This window comes from Myotis davidii, unplaced genomic scaffold, assembly GCF_000327345.1.
Source record: "Myotis davidii unplaced genomic scaffold, ASM32734v1 scaffold1134, whole genome shotgun sequence".
Lineage (NCBI taxonomy): Eukaryota > Metazoa > Chordata > Mammalia > Chiroptera > Vespertilionidae > Myotis > Myotis davidii.
In genome coordinates, this window is record NW_006286229.1 from 1046955 (window position 1) to 1056003 (window position 9049).

Here is a 9049-nt window from a genome sequence, read left to right on the forward strand (position 1 = left end):
GGAAAGACTGGATCTTGGGTGGGAGGGGCAGCACTGAGCTTCAGGGAGACTCCTGGATGGAGAGGAGGGGAACAGCTTCTTTTCCACACGGCTCCATATTTCTCTTGAAGTATGTGTGTGGTAGAGGAGAGAGAGAGGGAGAGAGAGAGAGAGAGAGAGAGAGAGAGAGAGAGAGAGAGAGAGAGAGATTGGAAGTCACTCAGCTTCTCTCTCCCTCCAGCCGTAGGGTAAGGCTGGCAGCATGGATTGTGTTGTGGAACATTGTGTGGCAGAATTTCTGCTTCTCAGTGCACTGTCACTGCAGTTAATCGTTTGATCCCTGTGGGGAGGTACCCCTGGGGGAGGAAGGATGGGCTTTCTTATCCCCTGTGAGGCCCAGAGAGGTTGCCTGTCTTACACAAGCCACACTAGCAGATGGCAGAGCCAACTGGAGCTGGGCCTTGTGTTGTAGTTGGTAGTGTGTTGGCTGGAGGGGATTAGATATATATTTAATTGAGGTGAAATTCCCATAACAATATCAACCATTTTAGAGTGTACAATTCGGTGGATGTAGTACACTCATTTTGTTGTGCAAACACCACTTCTATCTAGTCCCAAAACTTTCCACCACCCCAAAAGGACCCCCATACCCGTTAAGCGCCTAGTTTCCGGCAGCCAGCGTTCTGCTCTCTGCCTCTGTGGATTTTGCCGATGGATATTCAATATAAATGGAATCATACAATGTGTGACTTTGTGTCTGGTTTTGTCACTTAGCATAATGGTTTTGAGGTTTCTCCACATTGTAGCATATATCAAGTCTTCATTCCTTTTTATGGCTGAGTAATAGCCCATTGCATGAATATAACACATTTTCTTTATCCATTCAGGGAGGGGATTTTTTTGAAGTTTGCTAATTACTTTTTTATTAATTTTATTAAACACTAGTGGCCCGGTGCATGAATTTATGCACATTGAAAGGAAATTAATTAGAAGAAATATTTTAATATCACTATTCATCCTTTCTCTATAATAGAAGTGTCAATCAAATTCACAATCAACTATGACAGATTGAGACACATGTGTGCTAATGGCACCAGCGAGAGCTTTATATCTATACTAATAAAAGGGTAATATGCTAATTTGACCAGACATCTTCCGGACATCCTTCCAGACAAAGCCATGGTGGCGGGGGCCAAGGTAGAGGCTGTAACGACTTTCACGAGTAGCATCTTCTTCCTGAGAGAAGAACGACAGAGAACAAGCAGGCTGGCAGGCAGAGTGGTTAGGGGCAATCAGGCAGGTGAGCGGTTAGGAGCCAGCAGTCCCGGATTGAGAGAGGGATGTCCGACTGCCGGTTTAGGCTCGATCCCTGTAAACTGGCAGTAGGGCATCCTTCGAGGGGTCCCAGATTGGAGGGTGCAGGCCGGGCTGAGGATCACCCCCTCCCCCGTGCACGAATTTTGTGCACCGGGCCACTAGTGTATAGATAAGCTTGCTTAATTAGACCTGCTTTCTGGTTTAGCTAAACTTTTTCCAGCTCAGTGAAGCACCCCAACTTCTCTTTCAGGTAACTGTCAGCAACACAGCGGTAAATATCAACACAAAGCAGATCATTATTGTAGATCACGCAGGGAGAACAAAGAGTAAAATATTTAACTGCAGCAGTGTTTGACTATATCCTGCACAATGAGAAAACCTGAAGTCATTTTCAGGGTTCACCATTTCTTCTTTTCAGTGTGGTCAAGTTTCTAAGCTTTCTAAATTTCCGTTTTCCAGCTAATGAAATGAAAATAGGATTCCACCAAGTCTCCTGTCTACCTACTCCAGGACTTCTGTGAGGATCAAATGAGATGCGGCAGGGGAAAATGCTTCACAGACATTTGGTTAAAGTGTAAATGTTTCCACCTGGGTATAAAGCAAGCCGTGTTCTTAGGTGGAAGAAACTGCAAGGAGGCTAGTTGCTAGGGAGAGGAAGTTGGGCGTTGCTATATAACGTCATTACCCAGATGGACACTTAGCATATTAGCCTTTTATATATACACTGAGTGTATATATACATATACACTTCAATACTGATGAAGGCAAAAGGTGGTCCAACGAAGTACTAATGCAGTGGTCATAATAATCTGGCCACTCAATGTATAGATAATGACAGATTTGCCATTTTAACTATTTTAAGTATATAGTTTAGTAGTATTAATGACATTCACATTTTAAAGAAATTATCTTTATTGATTTAAGAGGGAGGAAGAGGGAGAGAGAGATAGAAACATCAATGATGAGAGAATCATTGATCGACTGCCTCCTGCACGCCCCACACTGAGGATTGAGTTTGCAACCCAGACATGTGCCCTGACCAGGAATCCAACTGTGACCTCCTGGTTCATAGGTCATCTCTCAACCACTGAGCCATGCTAGCTGGGCACAGACACGTTATTGTGTAACCATCACCACCAACCATTTAGTGGGAAGGCATATTTTTAATTTTGCAGTTTTCTTTTCCTCTCACTCTTTTATTTTTCTCTCTCTTTTTAAAATTTATTTTAGAGACAGGAAGGGAGGGAGAGAGAGAGAGAGAAACATCAATCGGTTGCTTCCCAAACATGCTCTGACCTGGGATCAAACCCACAACCTAGGTATGTGTGCTGGCCAGGAGTGGAACACGCCACCTTTTGGTGTTGTGAACGTCGCTCCAACCAACTGAGCCACACTGGCTCGGGCAATTTGCAGTTTTCTTAAAGCCTCCTTCAGAAAGACTGTTTCTCGTCTCACAACACTTAGACACTAAGTGTAGGGTTTCCCCCCAACCAACCAACCTTCCAACTCTCCAACCACCAACTGGGTATCCTATAATTTAATGCAATTCTGACGCCAACCACCTGGAGCGAGTGTCAGACTCCACAGGTGTAAGGGCTCAGCCCCACAGGTTGTCCTCACTTTAGGAGGACAGTCGCAAGCACCTGATCCCCAGGGTATCCACACTCCTGTCCAACGTGGCTCCAAAGTCAGGAGTTCTTGAAAACCCCCTCAGTTTCAATGATTTGCTGGAATGGCTCACAAAGCTCAGGGAAATGTTTGCTTACTTTTACCAGTTTATAATGAAGGGCACAGATGAACAGCCAGATAAAGTCCATGGGGGGCGTTCAGGAAGGGTCCTGAGCCTCTGTTCCCGTGGAGCTGGGGTGCACTACGCCCCAATTGTGGATGTGTTCCCCAACCCAGAAGCTCTCTGAACCTCAGGGTGTATGGAGCCTTCCTCACATCGGCATGATTGATCATTCATTTAATCTCCAGCCCACTCTCTCCCTGTAGGATGGGGAGTGAGGCTGAGAGTTCCAGCTTCTAATCAAGGCTTGCTCTTTCTGCTGACCAGCCCCAGCCCGAAGCTGCCCAGGATCCCACAAGAGTCACCTCGTTACAAGAGGAGGTGCTCCTATTACCCGGGAGCTGGGGGCAGAGATCAATACATTTGTCATGATGCGCTATGAGAATATGAAATGTGGTTTAGCCCTCGCCGGTGTGGTTCAGTGGATAGAGCGATGGTCTGTGGACTGAAGGGTCCCGGATTTGATTCCTGCCAATGGCATGTAGTACCTCAGTTGTAGGATCCTCCCCGGCCCAGGCCCTGGTTAGGGCGTGTGCAGGAGGCAACAAATCGATGTGTTTTTCTCACATCAATGTTCCTCTCTGTTTCTCCCTCTCTCTTCCACTCTCTCTAAGAATCAATGGGAAAAATATCCTCGGGTAAGGATTAAAAAAATAAATAATAAATAAAATGCGGTTTACTTCAACTTTTCAGGCCGTTTCTCTCTCTCTCTCTCTCTCTCTCTCTCTTTCTCTCTCTCTCTCTCCCTCTCTCTCTCTCTCTCTCCGTTTCTAGCCCGGGGATATATTTTTCAGTAAGGAGCCTTATGAGAATCTTTGCTTCCTTCTCCATGCCTTTGAGCCATACAGATGGAGACTGCACTGGACCAAGCCCCCTAGTTCTGGTCTCTGTTCTCTCCACATGGACCACACATTTTGACCCATGGCCATTTCTATTCCTCTAAAGCCTGCTTTTTAGTGGCTGGTGTCTCCGGTGCTCCTGAATCGTCCACTCTGTATGGCGATATCATGCGCTGCCCCTACCCCCGCCTCCTCCACAGCCTCACCTCCGCCTGCTCCCCGGCCCCCACCCCTCACGTCGCCCGGTGTGTATGTGCAGCCGGAGGAGGTGACGGTGGTCCCTCCTGGGAGAAGCACAGGGCCATCTGCTCCCTCAGGAAGAAATAAGTGACAGCTCTGCAGTTTCTTGTGGGTGTTTATTTTGGAGGGAGGAGGTGGGCAGCTGGGAAGAGAGGGACTGGAAGGAAGGGTACGAGGGAGGGGCAGGAGCCCAGGCTCCTTCCCAATCTGGGCAAAAGAAGTGGGGGGCAAACAGCTTTGCTGCAAGAAATAGGAGCGACAGCAGCGAAACAATTCCTGGAAATTTACTCTTTCTTCTTCCTTCTCCCACCCTCCCCCTTTTGTTTTTAAAAAGTTGTAGACAAGACATTATAATCAACAATCAGAAAGGAAGGAAGGTGCCAGGGAGGAATTATTGTAAGTCACAGATAAAGGCAGGCCGGCAGCTTCCCAGGGTCGGAGGGGCCAAGGGCTTGTGGCTGGACCCTGGAGGAAGGGGCAGGGCAGGCTGCCCCAGGACCCCCCCTCCCAACTCTGTGACCTTTGTGGCTTAGGACCCTCCTTTGTGTGGCAAGGGCAGGTGGATAGTGAACAGGTCAAGGCTGAGGAGTTTGGCAACAATTGCACTCTCATCCCCAGCCTGAGATTCCAGAAGGTCACCGAGTGCAGAAGCCAAATCTGGCTACAGAAGTTGCTCTGCCCTCTGACCTCCACTTCCCCCTGCCAGGCAGGCAGCTGTATCTGCCCAGCAACACCAGATAAGGGGCTCCCCAGGCTCCCCAAAGAAGGATGTGGCCCAGCGACTCTGTCCTTGGTGCGGCCCAGCCCTTTCCTGCTCACTCATGCTTTTACGAAGACACAGTGGAGGTGACACTCGTTTGGGGACTAGATTTGGCTCTGACACCTTGTTCCACCACGTAGTAGCTGTGTGACGTCAGGCAAGTCACTACCTTTCTGAGTCTCCGACTCTTCGTATGTAAAGTGAGGACAATGATGCTGCCTTCACAGGGCTACTGTATGGGAGACATGAGGTAAAATATGTGAAGTGCTTGGGATAAGCATGGCCCGTTTCTACTTCTGGCGGTGATGGTGGTGAGGAAGAAGAGACCCGTATGTGGAATTGATCTTGAGATACCTCTCCCAAGTCCTACTGCGACCAGCTTCCTCTTTCATTTAGTTGTTTGGTGTTGTGTTTCTTACAGAGAAGCTCAAAAACATCCCCAAATGCCACTCGGCATTGCCACGGAAGAGATGTGGTAAGAGCTGTTAGATACTCACCATTTCCCAGGGAGGGTTCCAAGGGGCTTTTATTTATTTTAAAAAATTTTAAATATATTTTTATTGATTTCAGAGAGGAAGGGAGAAGGAGGGAGAGATAGAAACATCCACTATGAGAGAGAATCATTGATGGGCTGCTTCCTGCACATTGGTGACTGAGCCCGCAACCCAGGCACCTGCCCCGACTGGGAATCAAACCACAACCACCTGGTCCCCAGGTCGATGCTCAACCACTGAGCCACACCGGCCATGGGCAAGGTACTTGCTAGGTATCACCTCACTTAATCACCTCATTTAATCCTCATAATAACTCAGTGAGGTGGGTACTGTGGTAGGCAACGAAATGGTTAAAGGCCAACCAAAAGGTTAAAATGGCCGTCGTAGAAGAGCTTCTAGCGGACAGTGGCTAGGATCAAAAAAAGGGGGGTTGGGCATACACATGAGTGTGTGCTTGTGTGTCGGGGGGGAAGGTAACTCAGCACTGGGAATTCTGGGAAATTTCTTGAGTGAGGGGAAATCCTCTTCATGAAGGCTGAGAGAAACATGGGGTGATCTGGGGAGGGGGTTGAGAAAGAGGGTGCATTCTCTTTGCTTGCTAGCCCTCATCCTTCCACAAGGTGAAGGGCAACTGCTTCCTCTCTATGACTTCCCCGTGTGTGTGTGTGTGTGTGTGTGTGTGTGTGTCTAGGAGATGTGCAACATTTGTCTAAGGAGAAGAAACTTGGAAAGATGGACAGATTGGAAAGGCCCTGGGTACCATTTCCCCAGGGAAACTGACAGCCTCCCAGCATGCCTCAGCTCTTCCCCCTCCTTTGGTTTCCTATCCCTTTTGTTCTCTCAAACCCCCCACCTTCTGATCCCCAGCACCTGCCCCCAGGTCTCTGCAGATGAGTTCAGTCCCTTGCTGACTCCGCATTTACTCAGTTTCGACTAAACTTTTGTTGCGCACCTAATGTGTGCTGGACAGAAATGCCCCTAGAATGCTCCAGTGCTTCCCAAGGCCCTCACCTCCTAAGGTTTTACCGTTTTGATGGCAACATGTGGATTCATAGACTTCCTGAGAGTTGGAGTCGGTAGGAGAATCATCTTGATTCTCCTCCCTCATTATAAAGTAAAGGGAATGGAGGCTTTGGGGAATCTCCTATTGTCAGACAATGTAAGAAATGCAGGTGAAAACGGAGAATGAAGTGGGACATTGCAGTGTCATCTCCCTCAATATTTGTGTATCTGTTAGATGCGAGGCACGGCCAGGTGCCGGAACTATAAACACAATGAGACTCAGTCCCTGCCCTCCGGAGACTTAGAGTCCATGTTCCAGTGTTCAGCCCACTCAGGCACAGGCCATGTTGCTTCATTAAAATGAAACCGTTGCCACAGGCTTAATCTGGAGCTTCTGGTTTTGTCATTTCTCTTCCCCCAAAACAATGATCATTGAGACTCTTTGTAGCCCTTGGGGAAAGGTGTTCAAGAGGTTTGGGCGCACCTCCCGGAATCCTCTCCAGCAGGTCAGGGGGCTGTGGACTGGTTAGGTCTATGATCTCTGATTGTACTTCCGGGAGGACACAAACCACGGATGCTTACAGCAGGGCTCCACCAGGCCTGCACCTGGAGGGCGTTGCCAAAAGAGCTCCAATGTAACCCAGCCTCCAAGTCCCTCAGAGCCTCTGCCAGCCCCACTGCCCTCTTTTCATGGTGGGGGTGGGGGGAGGGTGGGTCTGGCCCATTCCTGTGGATGTGAGCAGGGCCTAGGCTCAATCAGGGGGGCCACGAGGAAGCTGCCCCACTTCCAGCTTCACCCCATTCTCCAGTCCACTTCCTAATCCCTACTCCTGCTGCCCTGCGGTCTGTGGTTTAGAAACCTTTATGTCTTTGGGACTGTGTCTTTGAATCTTGCAGAGAGATTTCCATGAAGCTGGATGAACTGTGAGCCCAGGGGAACTGGGAGAGAGGGCCTCCTGCGCAAGTGGGAGGGGAGGGTGGCATTGACTCGAGCTCAGGGTCTGTACCTGCAGTTGGGGAGGGACAGCCTTGGGCCCCCCTCAAAGCCTGTCCTTGGAATTCTCAGAGCTCTTGCAGGATCATAGTTCAATGTCGATGCAGATTGTGTCAAGGTCAGTGACCTGAGGTCAACCATAGACTTGTTCACCACATTTCCTCACACCTGGGATTTCAGGTCTTTTTTACCCAACCTGTGTCTCCAAGTATTAGCCATATTTTATACTTTTGTCTTTTGTTCAATGTGTGTGTGTGTGTGTGTGTGTGTGTGTGTGTGTGTGTGTGTTTCTCTCTCCCCCTCCATTCTTCATTATCTCTCGGTCTTTGTCTCGTTTTCCCTCATTGATAGCTGTTGAGTGCTCACTATGGAAGCTGTCCAGAAATCTGAAAATGTGGGTGAATATTTACAATGTCTGCAAGGAGAACATTGATGTGTGAAAACCCAGGCCTATTCTCCACTTGACCCCACACCTGAGATTTCAGGTCTGTTTTACCCAACCAAAGTGTTGACTACTCCCTGTCACCACAGCTTACAGGGTCTGCACTGCTCCAAACCCTGCAGACAGCACGTAGTTATCTGTTACCTGTTCTGCCCGCTCCCCATGTCGCCTCCTCATACTGTCCTCACTCAGTTGGAAGGTGAATTGGAACCACAGCTGTGTCCTCACTGCAGGGTCTCAGCACAGTCTTGCTCTCTCCCCTCTGTGTGCCCAGGACTCTGGGGCCTGGTGAATAATGCTGGCATCTCTGTGCCCACGGCACCCAATGAGTGGCTGACCAAACCGGACTTCGTAAAGATGCTCAATGTGAACCTGTTGGGGGTGATCGAGGTGACCCTGAGTCTGCTGCCCCTGGTGAGGAAGGCAAAGGGCCGAGTGGTCAATGTCTCCAGCGTCATGGGTCGCGTATCCTTGTTCGGTGGGGGCTACTGCATCTCTAAGTACGGCGTCGAGGCCTTCTCCGACTCCCTCAGGTACTGGACTGGGACAGAACCTCCCTTGGCTCTTCTGCTTCTGTGCTTCCGGGGAAGCCTTTTCCAGGGGGTTGATTTCACACAGCCTCAGAGGCTCTTCCTTCCAGATCCTTCTCTCTTGCTTTGTGCCAGGCATTCACTGGGAAGCAATTTTTTAAAAAAATCCTTGCCTGAGGATATGTTTTTATTGATTTAGAGAAAGAGGAAGGGGAAGGGTGGGGGGAGAGAAACATTGATTGGTTGGTTCTCATACACACCCTGATGGGGGATTGAACCTACAATCTTTTGGTATCTGGGATGACACTCTAACCCACTGAGTCATCTGGCTAGGACTGGAAGCACCTTTTTTGTTGTTGTTTTAGATATTGGTTTGGGCCTCACACAATTAGTTTGATTCAACCTGTCCCTGCCCACAGTCAGGAAGCATCTGAGGCAGAACTGGAACTGATCTTATTCCACTGCGCAGCCCATCCATGTACATAACTGCTATGGTAATTGGGTCCGGGGGCCCTGTTGTCAGGGAAGCCCCAGGGAAGCCCTTTATTCAGGGGAGCATCTTCATCACATCAGCTGTAGAGACTCCACTGGCTACAGGGCTGAGGATGGCTGTGATGGGGGGGAGCTGAGACCGCAGGCAGAGAGAGCTCCTTAGAGCAGCGG